The 23,253-nt window shown below is 41.3% G+C and overlaps 1 protein-coding gene across 3 annotated transcripts in view; it reads left to right on the top strand.

The window, feature by feature from the left end:
• Positions 1-23,253, top strand: part of LOC112218801 (aryl hydrocarbon receptor nuclear translocator-like protein 1) — a 36,090-nt gene that overhangs the window by 5,061 nt on the left and 7,776 nt on the right. For all 3 annotated transcript variants that reach the window (XM_024379963.2, XM_042301691.1, XM_024379961.2), the window contains exon 2: positions 6,733-6,821. The gene's annotated coding sequence lies outside the window, so the exon portion shown is untranslated. The remainder of the gene's footprint in view (positions 1-6,732; positions 6,822-23,253) is intronic.

Here is a 23,253-nt window from a genome sequence, read left to right as displayed (position 1 = left end):
CACATAAGACGAGCGTTGGAGCCGGTGTAGTATGATTCAATCTTAGCCCTGTATTGACGCTTTGCCTGTTTGATGGTTCGTCGCAGGGCATAGCAGGATTTCTTGTAAGCTTCCATGTTAGAGTCCCGAAAGCGGCAGCTCTACCCTTTAGCTCAGTGCGAATGTTGCCTGTAATCCATGGCTTGTGGTATGCACGTATAGTCACTGTGGAGATGATGTCCTTGATGCACTTATTGATAAAGCCAATGACTGATGTGATGTACTCCTCAATGCCATCGGAGGATTCCTGGAACATGTTCCAGTCTGTGACAGCAAAACAGTCCTGTAATTTAGCATCTGCTTCATCTGACCACTTTTTTATAGACCAAGTCACTGGTGCTTCCTGCTTTAATTTTTCCTTGTAATCAGGATAGAGTTGTGGTCGGCTTTACCAAATGGAGGGCGAGGGAGAGCTTTGTACGCGTCTCTGTGTGTGGAGTACAGGTGATCTCAAAAAAATGTCCCTCTGGTTGCACATTTAAAATGTTGATAAAGATTTGGTAGAACTGTTTTAACTTTCCCTGCATTAAAGTTTCCGGCCACTAGGAGTGCCGCCTTTGGGTGAGTGGTTTCCTGTTTGCTTATTTCCTTATACAGCTGACTGAGTGCCGTCTTAGTGCCAGCATCTGTCTGTGGTGGTAAATAAACAGGCACAAAAAGTATAGCTGAAAACTCTCTAGGCAAGTAGTGTGGCCTGCAATTTATCACAATATACTTTACTTCAGGCGAGCATAATCTAGAGACTTCCTTAGATATCGTGCACCAGCTCTTGTATACGAATATGCACAGACCACTATCCATGTTGTCATTCAGCCACGATTCCGTGAAACATAGGATATTACAGTTTTTGATGTCCCATTGGGAGGATATTCGTTATCATACCTCGTCTAATTTAATGTCCAATGATTGCTTGTTGGCGAGTAGTATTGACGGTAACGGCAGCTTTCCCAGTCGCCTTCTCTGGGTCCTGACCAGGCATCCGTCTCTTTGTCCTCTGTACCTGGGTCGCTTCGTCTTGCAAATAATGGGAATCTGCCCTGTGGGGTGTTTGGAGAATGTCTTGTACGTCGTCCTTGTTGAAGATTTTATCTTCATCTATTCCGAGGTGAGTGATCGCTGTCCTGATCTACAGAAGCTCTTTTTTTTCCGTAAGATACGGTTGCAAAAACATTATGTACAAAATAAGTTACAAATAACGTGAAAAAACCCTGCATAGTAGCACAATTGGTTGGGCGCCTGTAAAACTGCTGCCATTTCTAATGGCGCCTATTGCGGACAGTCTGAGCACTGATGGAGGGACTGTGTGTTTCTGGTGTAACTCGGGCTTAAAAGCAGCTAAAATTGTAAATATCGGTTATTGATATTGGGGTTTTTTTTGGCAAGGAAAATATCAGCTATCGGTATCAGCCAAAAATGTCATAGCTGTGCATCACTAGTTGACAGTGCATGTCAGAGTTTAAAACCAACCCAAGAGGTCAAAGGAATTGTCCGTTGAGCTCCAAGACAGGATTGTGACGAGGCACATATCTGGGGAAGGGTACCAAAACATTTCTGCAGCATTGAAGGTCCCCAAGAACACAGTGTCCTCCATCATTCTTAAACGGAAGACGTTTGGAACAATCAAGACTCTTCCTAGAGCTGACCACCCAGCCAAACTGAGCAATTGAGGGAGAAGGGTCTTGGTCATAGAGGTGACAAAGAACCCAATGTTCATTCTGAAAGAGTTCCTCTGTGGAGATGGGGGAACCTTCCAGAAGGACAACCATCTCTGCAGCATTCCCCCAATCAGGCCTTTATGGTTGAGTGGCCAGATGGAAGCCACTCCTCAGTAAAGGGAACATGACAGCCACTTGGAATTTGCCAAAAGGCACCTAAAGGACTTTTTCAGCGGCAGGGACTGGGAGACTAGTCAGGATTGAGGGGGAAAATAAACGGAGCAAAGTACAGAGAGATCCTTGATTTAAAGGGCCTCAGACTGGGGTGAAGTTTCATCTTCCAACAGGACAACGACCCTGAGCACACAGCCAAGAGAACGCAGGAGTGGCTGTGGGACAAGTCTCTGAATGTCATTAAGTGGCCCAGCAAGAGCCCGGGCTTGAACCCGATCGATCATCTCTGGAGAGACCTGAAAATAGCTGTGCAGTGACGCGCCCCATGCAACCTGACATAGCTTGAGAGGAATGGGAGAAACTCCCCAAATATAGTTGTGCCAAGGCTATAATCGCTGCCAATGGTGCTTCAACAAAGTACTGAGTAAAGGGTTTGAATACTTGTGTTTTGCTTTATCTTGGCCAGGTCGCAGTTGTAAATGAGAACTTGTTCTCAACTAGCTTACCTGGTTGAATAAAGGTAAATAAATAAATGTGGACTATGACTGCTCGCTAGTGTACTGTACCTAACCAAACAATGCTGCTTTGTGACAACTTTGGCTGGCAGGTTTTTGACTCTGTAAAGCCTGTTCCTTGCCAGTGAGTTGTACTTTGGCAGGGTCCAACATTGTGTCCGAATACCGGTGCTTTATTTGGTAACATGTTACACTCACATGTAATACTCCAAACTGCCTTTTTGCATTTTGAATATCCTCACAAGTTCCTTGATGTGTTCTTGGCATGATGGATCATTTCTAAGACTTCTGTCATGACTGTTGGTTGTAAATCCATGGGCCATGGAATAAGCTTTCTATGGAATGGAACTACACTATGTCCTCAGCTGTGCCTGGGAGCCATTCTGTGATTATATCCTCAGAGGCCATGCTTTAATCAAACTAGGCTATCCCATTGCCAATGTTGTAAGTAGGCAGCTGTATGCAATAAAGGAGAGAAATTGAGCCGGTGATGCTGACCCAGTTTTCGCGTTGTTTTGATCATGACACAGTGGTTTTCCCAGTGCTTTGTCCCACTCCCTCAGAAAACACTAACAATAAGTGCTTTTCTTTTTCAGGCCAGGAAGAAATTACTTTCACAAGCCTTTTAAACTACTGTCGAGAGTGACCTCGAAAGGCCTAAAATAGCCATGAATTAATGGTTGGCTCAATGGAACAAGATAAATGGAATAGTATTTTGCATGTATAATCCATTCAATCAACCCTCCTGATTTAATAATAACCAACAGTATATTATGTGACCATTATTTAATGTCAGTTCAAGACCACTTTAATGTGAAATTGCTTTTATGCTGACATCCTTCAGTGTTTTCCACAAGCACATGGAGTAGCCAGCTAGGATCCCCCTGGCCAAGGGGGTCTGGGGTGGCTTGCACCTCCAGGTTAAGAATTGTTTTGCTAAACAAACTCTTTTGGTGGCCTCTGGTATATTCAATTGCCTTGATTACAACCAAAATACACAGCAATACACAGCAAAATTATTTTACATTTTAGTAGATGCTCTTATCCAGTGCAACTTACATGCATTTTCATATTTCCCCCCCGTAATGGTCCCCTTTGAGAATTGAACCCTGGCATTGCAAGCACCATGCTCTACCAACTGAGCCACACTGTATTCAAATATTGAATACTTTATTGAGTTTACCTCCCAGATTGGATTTGTTTTTGTGTGTTATTGTGTTTACATCCTAAATTACTGAAAATGTATTAAGTGTATTGTTATTTTGGGGGATATTGTCTAGGCCTATTGCATCAGGACTATTTTCTAAGTAGCAGAACATTTAACCTGTCTTCTCTTGAGATTCAAGTATTTTACTGCAAGATATGAATTGCCACAATTATGTGTATTCTTCAAATGATATATTTGATTTAATCAGAAAATATCAAATAAATGTAAAGGTAATTTTTAATCAAACAAATTGTGTGATTGGTACTTTTTTCAAATGACAAAATGGGTCTGTAAAATAAACAAAACAGATGCTCAATTAATTTCTGGATCCATACCTGTTAACCGCTCTAGGATAGGGGACGATTGCGTCCCACTTCGCCAAAAGCCAGGGGACATGTAGCGCGGCAAATTCAAATAAAATTGTATAAAAATCAAACTTCCATTAAATCACACATTTTAAGATACTAAATTAAAGCTACAATCGTTGTGAATCCAGCCAACATGTCAGATTAAAAAAAAAAAAAAAGGCTTTTTGGTGAAAGCATGAGAAGCTATTATCTGATGATAGCACAACGGTAAACAAAGAGTAGCGTATTTCAACCCTGCAGGCGCTACACAAAACACAGAAATAAAACATGCCTTACCTTTGACTAGCTTCTTTTGTTGGCACTCCAAAATGTCCCATAAACATCACAATTGGTCCTTTTGTTCGATTAATTCTGTCCATGTATATCCAAAATGTCCATTTATTTGGTATGTTTGATCCAGAAAAAAAACGCTTCCAATTTGCGCAACGTCACTACAAAATATTTCAAAAGTTGCCTGTAAACTTTGCCAAAACATTTCAAACTACTTTTGTAATACAACTTTTGGTATTTTTAAACGTTAATGATCGATCAAATTGAAGACGCGTCTATCTGTTCAATACAGGAAGACAACAAACCAACGCTACTTTTCAAGTCTTGCGCAACTCTCAACAGTGTTACCCAGTTCCTAGATGGCCATACTTCTTCATTGCACAAAGGAATAACCTGTACCAAATTCCAAAGACTGGTGACATCCAGTGGAAGCGGTAGGAACTGAAAACAAGTGCCTAAAAAATATCGTTTCCCAATGAGAAATCGGAGACCTCAAAAAAAAGAAAAATATGAACGGTTAGTCCTCAGGGTTTTGCCTGCTACATAACTTCTGTTATACTCTGTTAGACATGATTCCATTAGTTTTAGAAACTTCAGTGTTCTCTATCCAAATCTACTAATAATATGCATATCTTATATTCTTGGCATGAGTAGCAGGAAGTTGAAATTGGGCACGCTATTTATCCAAAAGTAAAAATGCTGCCCCCTATACCTTAAGAAGTTTTAAGAGAAGAGGGCGAACAACATCAGTTAAATTAGTGAAAGAATTCCAACAATTGTTTGCAACTCATTGTGAATTGCAGTATGTCATTAATAGGTTTAAAAAAACACTTAAACAACTCACTCCGATGTCTTCTTAAAGAATCTTGTAAGAGTCTGCAGACTTTGTCAGACGTCAAGATTCCTTTTTTAGAGGCATTTTCTCAGCTACCTGCAATACAGGTATGATTGAAGAATGAAGCAGGTGTTAATCATGGGCTTTGCTACACAGAAAGCAGCAGTTGACTACTCCATTGTATTTGAAACTACCGTGTAAGTATAATTAGCTTTTAAAACAATGAATTCTGTTTTCTTTTATATTTTGGACCAGAGTGAGGCTCACTCTTCTAGCCTACCTATTGTTCCTGCAGTGAGGAATATTCTTTGGTTTTCATAATTTATCTGCAGATATTCCCCAAAAAGCCTACCAGTATGCAAATTAGGGAGCCAAATGAACTGCTCTCTTACTGATGTGATTTGCATCTGGCAAGTCCTAATGGACTTCATATCGAAAAAATACAAACGAGATCTTTAGTTTACTTGTTCTTTAGGCAGTACCATGGACATAACTATGATTTATGAAGGACAAGGATATGAGATCGACTTAATTCAGTCAGTTCGACACCATTTATAAACTAGTCAAGCTTGCTTTTCATCAGTAAAATCAGAGTAAGCCTATGCGCTAGCACTTTGGCTGCATATGAATCGTGAAAGAAAATAAATGATTGTGCCAGAAAACAATAAACTAAGTGGATTTCAGCTCATCGTTACCACATTATATGGGATGTTTAAATTGACCCACATAGACGTTAAAGGAGCATCATGCTTTCTCCTTCTGTGTAAAGAAATTTGACTGCAACCGTAGTGTACACACACATTGCTGAACACAAAGGCCGCTATTTTCTAACCCCACTGAGTCGCTGTAATCTGAATCTTAGCAATGCTAACAAATACATGTAAAATCCCATTTAGAATGATAAATGCTAACGAGTACATTGCATATAGTCTCTGACCTAAACAATTTTCAGGACAGACATCCCAGCTCATAAAGTTATAGAATTAACAAAAGATTCTACTCAGTTTGCTGCACTCACAAAACCAATATTAGACAGCAAGGCTATTGATGTAAGAGGTGATTCTCCGCTTTTACAAAACAATGCTTGATTTTGAAAGAAGCTAACCACTTAGCTAGATAGCTAACTAGCTACTAAATTAGCAAACCAAATGCACAACTGTAGAACTTTTAGCACATTCCATACTGTAACTAGGTCACCTGGCACTTGCTGCAGTACAGTTAGTGACTCACAAGACTCTGTTCTCTAGTCATTGTCTGCTTGTAAATAAACACCACGTGGCTGGGGACTACTGGTAAGCTTGAAATGACCGGTGAAATGAACATGATCTTTATCTTCTAACGTATTGCACAAGTTGACTGCAGGTATTTACCCAAGCCTAATTCTTATTGTTCATTCTAGTGGGAGAGGGCTGGGCTGACTTTTCTTCTGACTTGCTAATTGTAAAAAAATATATATTTTTTTACGACTTTCTCTTTAACTTGGAAAAAGTACCCGGCTGCAAATAAGTGTGTAACCGGCAGTATAGCTGGCACTAGTGAAAAACACTGATCCTTGACCTTCCAACATAGTAGCCTATTGCTTGAGTTTCTGTGATGTGTAAACTAGGTCTAGAATGTTAGGATTTGTGCCATAGTCGGAACACATCTGACAGTCCTCTCTTCTGTACAGGAAGAGCACCTATTCCAGTGTCCCAGAGGAGGAATAGCAGCCAGGCCAACCAACCAGGAGGTGTTTCTCTCTCTTCATCTCAAACCAAGGTATGGTATCACTCACTATGGGGTGTCTACCAACTCTGCCCAGAGTGGGTGAAAATGCACTTTGGTGATGAAATTTCACTTCCTTGTGTTTTATAAAATACATTTTCAAATCAAATTTGATTGGTCACATACACATGGTTAGCAGATGTTAATGCGAGTGTAGCAAAATGCTTCTAGTTCCAACATTGCAGTAATATCTAACATTCACAACGACTACCATATACACACAAATGTTGAATATGTACATATAATATATGGATGAGCGATGGTCATACGGCATAGGCAAGATGCAGTAGATGGTATAGAAAACAGTATATACAGTTGTGGCCAAAAGTTGAGAATGACACATTAATTTCCACTAAGTTTGTTGCTTCAGTGTCTTTAGATATTTTTGTCAGATGTTACTATGGAATACTAAAGTATAATTACAAGCATTTCATAAGTGTCAAGCTTTTGACAATTACATGAAGTTGATGCAGTCAATATTTGCAGTGTTGACCCTTCTTTTTCAAGACCTCTGCAATCCTCCCTGGCATGCTGTCAATTAACTTCTGGCCCACATCCTGACAGGTGGCAGGCCATTCTTGCATAATCAATGTTTGGAGTTCGTCAGAATTTGTGGGTTTTTGTTTGTCCACCCGCCTCTTCAGGATTTACCACAAGTTCTCAATGGGATTAAGGTCTGGGGAGTTTCCTGGCCATGGACCCAAAATATCAATGTTTTGTTCTCCGAGCCACTTAGTTATCACTTTCGTCTTATGGCAAGGTGCTCCATCATGCTGGAAAAGGCATTGTTCGTCACCAAACTGTTCCTGGATGGTTGGGAGAAGTTGCTCTTGGAGGATGTGTTGGTACCATTCTTTATTCATGGCTGTGTTCTTAGGCAAAATTGTGAGTGAGCCCACTCCCTTGGCTGAGAAGCAACCCCACACATGAATGGTCTCAGGATGCTTTACTGTTGGCATGACACAGGACTGATGGTAATGCTCACCTTGTCTTCTCCGGACAAGCCTTTTTCCGGATGCCCCAAACAATCAGAAAGGGGATTCATCAGAGAAAATGACTTTACCCCAGTCCTCAGCAGTCCAATCCCTGTACCTTTTGCGGAATATCAGTCTATCCCTGATGTTTTTCCTGGAGAGAATCAAATCAAATTTTATTTGTCACATACACATGGTTAGCAGATGTTAATGCGAGTGTAGCGAAATGCTTATGCTTCTAGTTCCGACAATGCAGTAATAACGAACAAGTAATCTAACTAACAATTCCAAAAAAACTACTGTCTTATACACAGTGTAAGGGGATAAAGAATATGTACATAAGGATATATGAATGAGTGATGGTACAGAGCAGCATAGGCAAGATACAGTAGATGATATCGAGTACAGTATATACATATGAGATGAGTATGTAAACCAAGTGGCGTAGTTAAAGTGGCTAGTGATACATGTATTACATAAGGATGCAGTCGATGATATAGAGTACAGTATCTACGTATGCATATGAGATGAATAATGTAGGGTAAGTAACATTATATAAGGTAGCATTGTTTAAAGTGGCTAGTGATATATTTACATTTCCCATCAATTCCCATGATTAAAGTGGCTGGAGTAGAGTCAGTGTCATTGACAGTGTGTTGGCAGTAGCCACTCAATGTTAGTGGTGGCTGTTTAACAGTCTGATGGCCTTGAGATAGAAGCTGTTTTTCAGTCTCTCGGTCCCAGCTTTGATGCACCTGTACTGACCTCGCCTTCTGGATGACAGCGGGGTGAACAGGCAGTGGCTCGGGTGGTTGATGTCCTTGATGATCTTTATGGCCTTCCTGTAGCATCGGGTGGTGTAGGTGTCCTGGAGGGCAGGTAGCTTGCCCCCGGTGATGCGTTGTGCAGACCTCACTACCCTCTGGAGAGCCTTACGGTTGAGGGCGGTGCAGTTGCCATACCAGGCGGTGATACAGCCCGCCAGGATGCTCTCGATTGTGCATCTGTAGAAGTTTGTGAGTGCTTTTGGTGACAAGCCGAATTTCTTCAGCCTCCTGAGGTTGAAAAGGCGCTGCTGCGCCTTCCTCACGATGCTGTCTGTGTGAGTGGACCAATTCAGTTTGTCTGTGATGTGTATGCCGAGGAACTTAAAACTTGCTACCCTCTCCACTACTGTTCCATCGATGTGGATGGGGGGGGTGTTCCCTCTGCTGTTTCCTGAAGTCCACAATCATCTCCTTAGTTTTGTTGACGTTGAGTGGGAGGTTATTTTCCTGACACCACACTCCGAGGGCCCTCACCTCCTCCCTGTAGGCCGTCTCGTCGTTATTGGTAATCAAGCCTACCACTGTTGTGTCGTCCGCAAACTTGATGATTGAGTTGGAGGCGTGCATGGCCACGCAGTCGTGGGTGAACAGGGAGTACAGGAGAGGGCTCAGAACGCACCCTTGTGGGGCCCCAGTGTTGAGGATCAGCGGGGAGGAGATGTTGTTGCCTACCCTCACCACCTGGGGGCGGCCCGTCAGGAAGTCCAGTACCCAGTTGCACAGGGCGGGGTCGAGACCCAGGGTCTCGAGCTTGATGACGAGCTTGGAGGGTACTATGGTGTTGAATGCCGAGCTGTAGTCGATGAACAGCATTCTCACATAGGTATTCCTCTTGTCCAGATGGGTTAGGGCAGTGTGCAGTGTGGTTGAGATTGCATCGTCTGTGGACCTATTTGGGCGGTAAGCAAATTGGAGTGGGTCAAGGGTGTCAGGTAGGGTGGAGGTGATATGGTCCTTGACTAGTCTCTCAAAGCACTTCATGATGACGGATGTGAGTGCTACGGTAGTCGTTTAGCTCAGTTACCTTAGCTTTCTTGGGAACAGGAACAATGGTGGCCCTCTTGAAGCATGTGGGAACAGCAGACTGGTATAGGGATTGATTGAATATGTCCGTAAACACACCGGCCAGCTGGTCTGCGCATGCTCTGAGGGCGCGGCTGGGGATGCCGTCTGGGCCTGCAGCCTTGCGAGGGTTAACACGTCTAAATATCTTACTCACTTCGGCTGCAGTGAAGAAGTGGCTTCTTTTACTGCCCTTCTTGACACCAGGCCATCCTCAAAGTCTTCGCCTCACTGTACGTGCAGATGCACTCACACCTGCCTGCTGCCATTCCTGAGCAAGCTCTGTACTGGTTGTGCCCTGATCCCGCAGCTGAATCAACTTTAGGAGACGGTCCTGGCGCTTGCTGGACTTTCTTGGGTGTCCTGAAGCCTTCACAACAATTGAACCGCTCTCCTTGAAGTTCTTGATGATCCGATAAATGGTTGATTTAGGTGCAATCTTACTGGCAGCAATATCCTTGCCTGTGAAGCCTTTTTTCTGCAAAGCAATGATGACAGCACATGTTTCCTTGCAGGTAACCATGGTTGACAGAGGAAGAACAATGATTCCAAGCACCACCCTCCTTTTGAAGCTTCCAGTCTGTTGTTTGAACTCAATCTGCATGATCAGATTGCTCTCCAGCCTTGTCCACGTCAACACTCACACCTGTGTTAACGAGAGAGTCACTGACATGATATCAGCTGGTCCAGTTGTTGCATGGCTGAAATGCAGTGGAAATGTTTTTGGGGGATTCAGTTCATTTGCATGGCAAAGAGGGACTTTGCAATTAATTGCAATTCATCTGATCACTCTTCATAACATTCTGGAGTATATGCAAATTGCCATCATACAAACTGAGGCAGCAGACTTTGAAAATTAACATTTGTGTCATTCTCAATTTTTGGCCACGACTGTACATATTAGATGAGTTATGTAGACACTATTAAAGTGGCGATATAATAAAGATACCTTTATTAAAGTGGCCAGAGATTTGAGTCTGTATGTTGGCAGCAGCCACTCTGTTAGTGATGACTGTTTTATCAGTCTGATGGCCTTGAGGTAGAAGCTGTTTTTCAGTCTCTGGGTCCCAGCTTTGATGCACCTTTACTGACCTCTCCTTTTGGATGATAGGGGGGTGAACAGGGAGTGGCTCGGGTGGTTGTTTTCCTTGATGATCTTTTTGGCCTTCCTGTGACATCGGGAGCTGTAGGTGTCCTGGAGGACCAATCATTCAGTGCTGTCTCTCTAACATTTCATTAACAGTACATTATATCCAGATTTTTGTAACCTAATACCTCTGATAATAAGCATCGAGGCCCGTTGACAGAGCGGTGCACCTTTCTCGCCGCAACCTTTTAGGGTTTGTTGTGGTGGTCGTCTTCAAAGTTGTTTCCGAGGTTCGCAAAATTCACATGACACAAGCTGAATTAAATGTAAAGTGCTCCTTTGACATTTCAGAGAGGCTTGTTTTTGTGTGAAATTTTGAAAAATACAATTTTGCATTAATATGAAAAGTAGGAGTCTAACAATTTTCATTAAAAATACAACTGAAATATCACATTTACATCAGTATTCAGACCCTTTACTTAGTACTTTTGTTGAAGCACCTTTGGGAGCAATTACAGCCTTGAGTGTTCTTGGGTATGACTCTACATGCTTGACACACCTGTATTTGGGGAGTTTCTCCCATTCTTCTCTGCAAATCCTTTCAAGCTCTCAGGTTGACTGGGGAGCGTTGCTGCACCAGCTATTTTCAGGTCTCTCCAGAGATGTTTGATCGGGTTCAAGTCCGGGCTTTGGCTGGGCCACTCAAAGACATTCTGAGACATTGTCCTGAAGCCACTCGTGCGTTGTCTTGGCTGTGTGTTTAGGGTCGTTGTCCTGTTGGAAGGTGAACCTTCGCCCCCTAGGTCTTTAGCACTCTAGAGCAGGTTTTCATCAAGGATCTCTGTACTTTTCTCCATTCATCTTTGCCTCGATCCTGACTAGTCTCTGCTGCTGAAAAACATCTCCACAGCATGTTGCTGCCACCACCATGCTTCACCATAGGGATGGTGCCAGGTTTCCTCAAGACGTGACACTTTGCATTCAGGCCAAAGAGTTCAATCTTCATCAGACCAGAGAATCTTGTTTTCCCTGGTCTGAGAGTCATTAGGTGCCTTTTGGCAAACTCCAAGTGGGCTACCCTGGGCCTTTTACTGAGGATTGGCTTCTGTCTGGCCACTGCACCAATAAGGCCTTTATGGTAGAGTGCTTTAGAGATGGTTGTCTTTCTGGAAGCTTCTCCCATCTCCACAGAGGAATGCTAGAGCTCTGTCAGAGTGACCATCGGCTTCTTGGTCACCTCCCTGACCACGGCCCTTCTTCCCCGATTGCTCAGTTTGGCGGCCAGCTCTAGGAAGGGTCTTGGTTGTTCCAAACTTCTTCCATTTAAGCATGATGGAGGCCACTGTGTTCTTGGGGACCTTCAATGCATTGGACATAGTTTTTTCACACACACACAGAAGTCCGTTCAGACTGATCCAGCTCATGAGCTCTGTCAGCAGCAGATTTTTTTGGAAAATGAATGTGTTTACTGGGGCTGACCCTATTTAGTTGATTGTTTGGTTGATAGGTGGTTGGTCGAGTAGCAAAAAAAAAGTACAATACACCTGTCTGATTCGCGCTGAGTGGACTGATCCATTGTGGAGGCTGTGGGGATGTCAATCAGTTTAAGACATGCTACTGAAATTGTATATGATTATTGTGTAAGAACAATGGTGCAACTAGGGTTGCACATTTTGGGGAATATTCATAAGTGGAAACTTTCCGTGGGAATATGGGATTTATCTGAAATATATGCAAATGTAATATTAATACCATTTAACCTTTTTGGGATGGGGGGCAGCATTTTCACTTTTGGATGAATAGCGTGCCCAGAGTGAACTGCCTCCTACTCTGTCCCAGATGCTAATAGATGCATATTATTATTAGTATTGGATAGAAAACTCTGAAGTTTCTAAAACTGTTTGAATGATGTCTGTGAGTATAACAGAACTCATATGGCAGCTGAAAACCCACTTCCTGGTTGGATTTTTCTCAGGTTATCTGAGGGTTGTAGTTTTTCGAAGCTTGGCCTACCGAATACACAGTGTCTATGGAGTCAAGTTGCACTTCCTACGGCTTCCACTAGAGGTCAACCGTCTTTAGAAACTGGTTTGAGGATTCTACTATAAAGGAAGGGCTCATGAGACCTGTTTGAGTCAGTGGTCTGACAGAGTATCTCAGGCTCGTGACGCGCGCTATCGACAGATAGCTTTTGTTCCAGTCCGATAGCTTTTGTTCCAGTGCTTTTCTTCAGACGTATGAATTCTCCGGTTGGAAGCTTATTGATGTTTTATGTTAACTTCCTAAAGATTGATTCCATACATTGATTGACTTGTTTCTACGACCTGTAACAGAACTTTGAGTTTGTCTGGACGAAGTGCTTGCGCCTCATGAAGATGGATTACTGGGTTTGAACACGCTAACAAGTGGCTATTTGGACATAGAGGATAGACTTTATAGAACAAATCAGTCATTTATTGTCACTGGGATTCCTGGGACTGCCTTCTGATGAAGATCATCAAAGGTAAGTGAATATTTATGGGGTTTCAAACTTCTGTTGACTCCAAAATGGCGGATATTTCTCTGGCTGGATTGGGCTCTGAGTGCTGTTCTCAAATTATGCTTTTTCCGTAAAGTTATTTTGAAATCTGACACAGCGGTTGCATTAAGGAGAAGTCTATTTTTAATTCTGTGAATAACAGTTGTATCTTTTATCAATGTTTATTATGAGTATTTCTGCAAAATCACTAGATGTTTTGGAATCAAAACATTACTGCACGTAACGCGCCAATGTAAACTGAGCTTTTTGGATATAAATATGCACATTATCGAACAAAACATACATGTATTGTGTAACATGATGTCCTAGGAGTGTCATCTGATGAAGATCATCAAAGGTTAGTGATACATTTTATCTATATTTCTGCTTTTTGAGACTTCTATCTTTGGCTGGAAAAATGGCTGTGTTTTTGACTTGGCTATGACCTAACATAATCATGTTGTGCTTTCGCTGTAAAGCATTTTTGAAATCGGACACGATGGGTAGATTAACAAGATGTTTCTTTCTTTTGCTGTATTGGACTTGTTAATGTGTGAAAGTTACATATTTCTAAAAAATATGTTTGAATTTCGCGCACTGCCTTTTTCAGCGGAATGTTGTCGAGGGGTTCCGCTAGCGGAACACCTGCACTAGAAAGGTTAAGATGTTTTTGCATTGGATATATTTACAATATCATATGGAGAACAACAGTATATCACTGAAGAAATTACACTTTGCTACAATGTAAGGTAGTGAGTGTACAGCTTGTATAAGTGTAAATTTGCTGTCCCCTCAAAATAATTCACACAGCCATTAATGTCTAAACCGCTGGCAACAAAAGTGAGTACGTCCAAATTGGGCTCAAAGAGTCTATTTTGTGTGGCCACCATTTTCCACCACTGCCTTAACCCTCTTGGGCATGGAGTTCACCAGAGCTTCACAGGTTGCCACTGGAGTCCTCTTCCACTCCTCCATGACAATATCACAGAGCTGGTGGATGTTAGAGACCTTGCACTTCTCCACCTTCTGTTTGAGGATGCCCCACAGATGCTCAATAGGGTTTAGGTCTGGAGACATGCTTGGCCAGTCCATCACCTTTACCCTCAGCTTCTTTAGCAAGGCAGTGGTTGTCTTGGAGGTGTGTTTGGGGTCGTTATCATGTTGGAATACTGCCCTGCAGCCCAGTCGCCGAAGGGAGGGGATCATGCTCTGCTTCAGTATGTCACAGTAGATGTTGGCATTCATGGTTCCCTCAATGAACTGTAGCTCCCCAGTGCCAGCAGCACTCATGCAGCCCCAGACCGTGACACTCCCACCACCATGCTTGACTGTAGGCAAGACACACTTGTCTTTGTACTCCTCACCTGGTTGCCGCCAAATACGCTTGACACCACCTGAACCAAATAAGTTTCTTGGTCTCATCAGACCACAGGACATGGTTCCAGTAATCCATGTCCTTAGTCTGCTTGTCTTCAGCAAACTGTGTGCGGGCTTTCTTGTGCATCATTGTTAGAAGAGGCTTCCTTCTGGGATGACAGCCATGCAGGCCAATTTGATGCAGTGTACGGTGTATGGTCTGCGCACCGACAGGCTGCCCCCCCACCCCCCACCCCTTCAACCTCTGCAGCAATGCTGGCAGCACTCATACGTCTATTTCCCAAAGACAACCTCTGGATATGACGCTGAGCATGCGCACTCAACTTCTTTGGTCGACCATGGCGAGGCCTGTTCTGAGTGGAACCTGTCCAGTTAAACCGCTGTATGCAGCTCCGTTTCAGGGTATTGGCCACCATGCTGCAGCTCAGTTTCAGGGTCTTGGCAATCGTCTTATAGCCCAGGCCATCTTTATGTAGAGCAACAATTATTTTTTTCAGATCCTCAGAGTTCTTTGCCATGAGGTGCCATGTTGATCTTCCAGTGACCAGTTAGTATGAGGGAGTGTGAAAGCGATGACACCACATTTAACACACCTGCTCTCCATTCACACCTGAAACCTTGTAACACTAATGAGTCACATGACACCGGGGAGGGAAAATGGCTAATTGGGCCCAATTTGGACATTTTCACTTAGGGGTGTATTATTCACTTTTGTTGCCAGTGCTTTAGACATTAATGGCTGTGAGTTATTTTGAGGGGACAGCAAATTTACACTGTTATACAAGCTGTACACTCACTACTTTACATTGTAGCAAAGTGTCATTTCTTCAGTGTTGTCACATGAAAAGAAACTCAAATATTTACAAAAATGTGAGGAGTGTACTCACTTTTGTGATATACTGTAATTGCAAATGATTAAATCCTTCCAAAATAAATTTTTAAAAACAATTTAGTTACGAATTAACTTTAATTGAGTTGACTCTTCACATGGGATTTCGCTGAACAACAAAAGAAAGATAATATTGAATGATCTCCAATGATCCGTTGCATCTCCCATAAATGTTTTCAAGAATACATCTGTAAAATGATAGTCTAGAAACTAAAGCTTTGGTTGTCTTCCCCTCAGGCTTCCATGTCTTCTCCCTGGACCTCCTCAATGTCCTCCTCTTGAACATCAGACTCTGTCTGGAGGTGTCAGTCCTCTGAGGCCTCGTCTTCACTGTCACTTTCCAACCTTGTTGAGGATGGCTCGTTGTCGGGCTCAAAAAGCCTTAAATATGCCCAGATGGCCACCAATTTTTCAACCCTTATTTTGGTCAGCCTGTTGCGTGCTTTGTTATGTGTTCCCAAATAAGGAGGTGGCTGATGTTGGTGGGATGTGGAGGATGATGGAAGCAACAGGGGAAAGAGCCTCAGATCCACAAAGTCCCTTCCACCAGGTGGCTGATGAGATATGTTGGCAGAACTGCCATATTGCATCTCCATCCCAAAGCACCTGCTTGGATGTGTACTTCGCCAGACTGCCAAGAACCTTGCCGTCATCCAGGCCAAGGTGGCGAGACTGTAGTGACGACACCATAGTTGATCATTGTTGATCTCTGCACCAGGCAGGATGCTCTTGCCAGTATACTTGAGGTCCAACGTACGCTGCGGCATGTATGGGCTTCAGGCAGAAATCTTTGCGCTTTTTGATGTATTTCAGAACTGCAGTTTCCTCTGCTTGGAGCAAAAGTAGTGGGAAGGGCAGTACGGATTTCTTCTCTTACATCTACAAGCAGAGTCTGAACATCAGACAGGATGGCATTGTCTCCCTCAATCTGTGCAATGGCTACTGCTATAGGTTTCGGGCTGTTTACCACTCTCTCCCAAAATACATCATCCAGGAGCATCCTCTTGATGGGGCTGTCCATGTCGGCAGACTGTGATATGGCCATTTCTTGGAGAGACTCCTTCCCTTCCAGGAGACAAACATGATAACACCACTCCAACGGGTGTTGGACAGCTTCAATGTGGTGCTCTTATTCTTCTCACTTTGCTTGGTGAGGTAGATTGCTGCTATAACTTGATGACCCTTCACATGCCTAACCATTTCCTTGGCTCTCTCTTGTAGAGTGTATCCATTGTTTTCAGTGCCATGATGTCCTTGAGGAGCAGATTCAAAGCATGAGCAGCACAGCCAATGGGTGTGATGTGAGGGTAGGACTCCTCCACTTTAGACCAAGAAGCCTTCATGTTAGCAGCGTTGTCTGTCACCAGTGCAAATACCTTCTGTGGTCCAAGGTCACTGATGACTGCCTTCAGCTCATCTGCAATGTAGAGACCGGTGTGTCTGTTGTCCCTTGTATCTGTGCTCTTGTAGAATACTGGTTGAGGGGTGGAGATGATGTAGTTAATTATTCCTCGACCACCCATCAGAGTTGATTGCAATAGTCTACTTTCTCTATAATTTGCTTGACCTTCACTTGAACTCTGCATCCAGCAAATGAGTAGATAAAGTATGTCTGGTTGGAGGGGTGTATGTTGGGTGAAGAACATTCAGAAAACTTGTCCAGTACTTGGAAGCATCAGAGGTGAACCAGCTGCATACACAGCTCGAGCAAGACAGTCATCAGCATTTCTCTGACTACGTTCCACGATTGAGTCAAAAAAACCTTCTGATTCCAGGAGGACCATGAGCTGTTCCTATCAATAAGGTGTCTGAGTCATCATTTTCACCTCGAGTAGAAGTAGAGGGACTGGCAGAGGTTGCTTGTTGTGAGCGCTGAGGGAACGTTATGCACTTGTCCAGATAATTCTGCATCTTTGTTGCATTCTTCACATATTATTTGGCACAGTATTTGCAAATGTACACAGCTTTTCCTTCTATAGTAGCTGCAGGGATTTGTCTCCACACATCAGATAGTGCCTGTGGCATTTTCCTGTATAGATTAAGAAAAAATGAATTTAAAAAAAACAAATACAATTCCATGTACAAATAAATAGTTAAGCAGTTAGATTAAACAACTCCTTTGTAAGATAAATGTTTTAAAATGAAACATGTATGAGAACAGGTGAATTAACACTCCTCAGTTAGCAGGCTTCAAGCAAGCTAAAACAAACTAGCAGAAATTGTGAACAAGTTAGAAATGATTTAACCTGTCTAGGACTGGGGTCCTCGCCAACAGCCAATGAAATTGCAGAGCGCCAAATACAAATCAACAAATCTCATTAATCAAATTTCTCAAACATACAACTATTAGGCACCATTTTAAAGATTAAATTCTCGTTAATCCAGCCACAGTGTCTGATTTCAAAAATGCTTTACAGCGAAAGCTCCACAAACTATTTATGTTAGGTCACCACCAACTCACAGAAAAACCCAGCCATTTTTCCAGCCAAAGAGAGGAAGAATTAATCACTAACCTTTGATCTTCATCAGATGACACTCATAGGACTTCATGTTACACAATGCATGTATGTTTTGTTCGGTAAAGTTCATATTTATATCCCAAAATCTTATTTTACATTGGCGTGTTACGTTCAGTAGTTCCAAAACATGCAGTGATATTGCAGAGAGCCACGTGAATTCACAGAAATACTCATTATAAATGTCGATGAAAATACAATTTTTAGACATGGAAATATAGATACACTTCTCCTTAATGCAACCGCTGTGTCAGATTATTTTTAAACTTCACAGAAAAAGCATAATCTGAGAACCGCGCTCAGAGCCCAAACTAGCCAAAGAAATATCCGTCATGTTGGGTTGTCAACATTATTCATAAATAGCATTATAAATATTCACTTACCTTTTTGATGATCTTCATCTGAATGCATTCCCAGGAATTGCAGTTCCACAATAAATGTTGTTTTGTTCGATAATGTCCATTTATGTCCAATAGCTTCTTTTGTTAGGGCGTTTGGTAAACAAATCCAAACGTGCGATCTGGTCCATTCGGACAAAACATTAAAAGTTATATTACAGGTCGAAGAAACTTGTCAAACTAAATATAGAATCAACCTTTAGGATGTTTTTATCATATAAGTTCAATAATGTTCCAACCGGAGAATTCCATTGTCTGTAGAAAAGCAATGGAACGACAGCTACCTCTCAAGTGAAAGCGCGTGACTGAGAACGAGGCTGTAGGCAGACCACTGACTCAAAGAGCTCCCATCTGGTCCCACATTACATGAGAAGCCTGAAACAATGTTCTAAAGACTTGACATCTAGTGGAAGCCGTAGGAAGTGCAACAACCAATATCCCACTGTGTATTCAATAGGGGTGAGTTCAAAAACTACAAACCTCAGACTTCCCACTTCCTGTTTAGATTTTTTTCCTCTGGTTTTTGCCAGCCAAATGAGTTCTGTTATACTCATCATTCAAACAGTTTTAGAAACTTCAGTGTTTTCTATCCACTGCTAATAATAATATACATATATTAGCATCTGGGACTGAGTAGGAGGCAGTTCACTCTGGGAACGTTATTCATCCAAAAGTGAAAATGCTGCCCCCTATCCCAAAGAAGTTAAACACACTTTGCTGTTGTCTACTATTTATTTGTTTTTTAATTTTTTTATAATGTAAGTCATATAAAATATATTCACCCCACCCAGTATTGTAATCAAAACTTGGGCTCAATAGAATCTCATTAGTGTGCAAGATCTTGAGAATCAGCTGTACATGTGATGGAAGAGTTGTCAAAGAATTAGAATCCTATACGTTTATTAACCAATTCAATTAAAACACTGCCCATTCCTAAGAATTTGTAAGATACTTATTTGCATAAAATGGACAGAGGCGTCTCAAAATCATTCAATAGCGTTTATTCTCGAGAGTAGTGATCATGGTACAATTTACAACAGGTTATAAACTAAAAAGGACATCATAGGTTTTAAACTGTCCCTCCTCCACTCCGATACAATAGCAGTATAGTTCACAGCCTTCCCACATCGTCCACCACCTGTTAAATAATTTACAACTAGCCCAAGGTCTCTCCTCTCCCTGTATAGAGATGTCCTGTAAGGAACACAGCCTTCCAGCCAGTCTGTCTGTTCCTTCTAACAAGGAACAGACAGTCTTTGTTCTAATTGTTGATTATAATTACACACATTATATTCAGTACTAGGATTATAATAAGAATCATACATCCATACAGTAACATAGTAGTATTCTGTTAAGTCATAGTTCTGATTGAAATGTATACATAATTTAGTCATTATTCATAAAAAATACCTTAACAAGAGTGCACTGCGCATGTAATGGAAAAATGCACTGTGCATGCAGAGGGTTGCAATTCCATTGAATTGGGGATACTTTGTTTAAACTATGCCACAAGTCCTAGAATTGCATTATGTGTATCCCACAAAAAAGGCTCACTGTTATAAGCTAACTTAAAAAAATAAAAAATAAAAATGAATATAATCCAAATTCCAGGGCTTAACTTCCCATGGAAAATTTCCGGGAAAATTCTGGAAATTTACCGGAAAGTTTCTGACCCTTTGCAACCCTAAATACTTCTATAGGCTACTGTATCTATCATTAGTTCATGTCATTACACAGCGTACAAGTCATTCATGATTTTAAATGCAATTAAGCATTTAGTTTTAAAATAACAAAGCAACCAGTTTAAACCATAAATAGCCCTAAATCGTTCTATTTCAGAAAATTGCATTAATGAATGAATGCGACTGTTTTTAGTCTTTGCTGGATTAAAGGCTTTACAAAAAAATAAGAAGTTACATCAGACTCTGGTAAAAAAAAATCTACATACACACACATTATAAATAATAAATAATAGCACCTGTTTAGCACACACAATATGCACGCAGCACTTGCTCCTTTATCTTGATCTTCAGTTTTTTCCACTAGTCAAATTTATTCCACGCATCTGACTTCCCCTTTACCTCCTGAGCAACCAGTAAATATTTCTCCATTTCAAGTTTATTTGTCACATCCTCTGCATCCATTTTGCGGTCACATGTTTTATGTGTTCAGAGTTTTGTTATAACCAATTTATTGATTTGATTATGACATGCTATTGGCCTAGGTCCTATTGGCCTCTTGCATGCAATGTGTTCAGGTGTCGCGTAAAGAGAGCAAGGGTTGAGAATACTTTTTTTATTTTACTAAACAAATTAGGGATTTCAGTAACAACTTTTCAGTCAAATGACAGTAATTGTGTTTTAGTTTTTAATATATTTGCACCAAAGAAAACAAGTGATAAACAGATACAGATACAAGTACATTTTTGTTGTTAAAACAAATAACACAAACTACTAATTATAAATGTATGAATTTATCAGTAATCACACTAAAAAAACTTGGTGTGAGAGTTAGGCTATATGGAGGAGATTACTGAGTAGTTTGGTTCATCAGGCTGAGCCCCAGTTTTCACTTGAAGTTATTGAGGGATGATGATGATGATGATGATTTTGGCAATGTGAAGATAAGAATTCCAGAGTATGGGACCTCTATCTGATAGAGAATTCTCTATTTGAGGTGCGGCAGTGGGGAGGGTGAGGGTTATTGCACTGTATTGTGTTTTATATAAATAGATTTCAGAATTAATCTGGAAGAATCCATTGAAGGGTTTAGGTAAACTGTCTGGGATGTATAAGTATTTGTAGATCAAAGTGCATAATTGGTGTACGTTAAGGTCGGAAATAGACAAGATATTGAGTTTCTTAAACAAAGGTGCAGATGGAGCTAGATAATATGAGGAGTTGGCCAGTTGGCTAGTCTTGCAAATGTATTTTGTATGTTGAGTATTTTGGTTAAATTAAGCTATAGTATAAAGTTGGGAAGTAAGCCTGATGAACCAAACCACTAATCTTTCTGATAATACCAACCCGATTTAATCTCACTTTGCTGCAGACAAATTGAGAAGAAAAATATTCAGGATAACTTTTCATCAATTAGAACTATGAGGAATCTAGTGGATGTGACTTGTTCCGTTTCATTCCAACCAATTGACTTTTGCTTTTTTTTAGTGAATACAATAAAGTAGGATATTTTTTTTTTTTACAGTTTTAAAGATATCTGGAACCATTCAGAAAATTTGGCCATGCCTGAGATGGCTTCATTAATTAGTGAATCAAAATGATTGTGTGATAAAATCTAATTGTTATCATCAGCAAAGAGAATGGGAAGACCCAGCAGCAAGGCCATTGATATAGATTAGGAATAACAAAGGTCCTATTAGCCAACCCTGTGGCACGCCCACAGGATATCTTGACCTTAGTGGTTGCACAGCCGTTTGCATTAACAAATTGATTGGTGGAAAGAACAGACGACTCAGCCCTAGTGTTTATGCAGCAAATGTTTATGCAACAAATCGTTTTGCATCAATTCGTTCTCTAATCAAACCGAATTGCTGAGTCGTTTCAAACGAAAACGTATTGGAGCCCATGTATCCAGATGTGCATTGAATTTGCTTGCAAGGGAAAGATGCACATCCCTAATGAAAAGTGTATACTAAAATATGAAAATACTACGTCTCAATTGAAAGCTATCTTAACTCTATTGTTTAATGTCCTGGGGATTCGAAAAGAAAGTAGACGAGTCCAAATGGAAATGAGCCTGTTGGGTAGCCTTCATTCTCTCACAGCATCCAGCCTAGCTAACACAATGCTGTGCATTTTTCCTTATGTTTTCCCACTCTTCTTTTCCTTTGGACTCCATTGATTTAGTCACCCTAATTTTGGCCATCCTACAAGGGTAAAAATTTCAGTTACTTTTGAAAGGATTATGATAGACATGAAGTTTGGACCATTGGTTTTCTTTGAGGATTAGCTATCTACACATTTAACACTATTTTACCAATTGGTCAAAAGATGTGTTTTTGATTGGACACCCTACTCAATATAAGAGAGGCTTGGAACTCACTGCCCAACAAGACTCATTCTTAGATAACCTGACTGACAGGATGAGAATATTACACACAAGCACACTGTCCTTAAGATACATTTGAACTTGACATGAGGCAGCCTAGTATGAATGTAGGTAGGCTAATAGATGGGTTGGTTGTTTTTAGCAGCTGTGGCAAAACAGACAGGGTTGGCTTAGATTTTTTACAACATGTAAACGATATTTAATATCCAATGTTGAATGAAAACATATACGTTTGCATAATGAGCATTTGTTGTCTCTCAAATATGTCATTGGTAGTTTGTTAGCTAGCTAGTGAATTTTTGCCATATTAGCATTGACATGAAATCAGTCAAAACACCTCAAAACAAGACATGGTATCAAGAACAATATGAAATTAGCTGAATCGAGTCACTTGCAATACCCCACATAGAGGTTTCTTGTCATTGTTGGTAGCTACCTGGCAATCCAGAATCACAACTCAGACTTCTGCCCCTTTGATGCGTGCGCATAATGTTTGTGACGTTGTCAGCAAAAACATCTATAACCCTGGCCTGTGGCTGGGCTTCTGTCTGCTCTTTACTGACTCAGCACTTTTATGGTAGAGTTGCGTAAGTGCCACTGATGTATTGAAAAAATGCCAGTGGGGCAAGGTATGGTATAATGTGCATTTGATGCAGTATGACCCATTTTTAAGGCCCCTGTTTGATAATGAGGCGACACTGCATTTTTTT

The sequence above is a fragment of the Oncorhynchus tshawytscha genome, linkage group LG19, assembly GCF_018296145.1.
Source record: "Oncorhynchus tshawytscha isolate Ot180627B linkage group LG19, Otsh_v2.0, whole genome shotgun sequence".
Taxonomy (NCBI): domain Eukaryota; kingdom Metazoa; phylum Chordata; class Actinopteri; order Salmoniformes; family Salmonidae; genus Oncorhynchus; species Oncorhynchus tshawytscha.
This window is presented reverse-complemented; position numbering and strand designations above follow the sequence as displayed.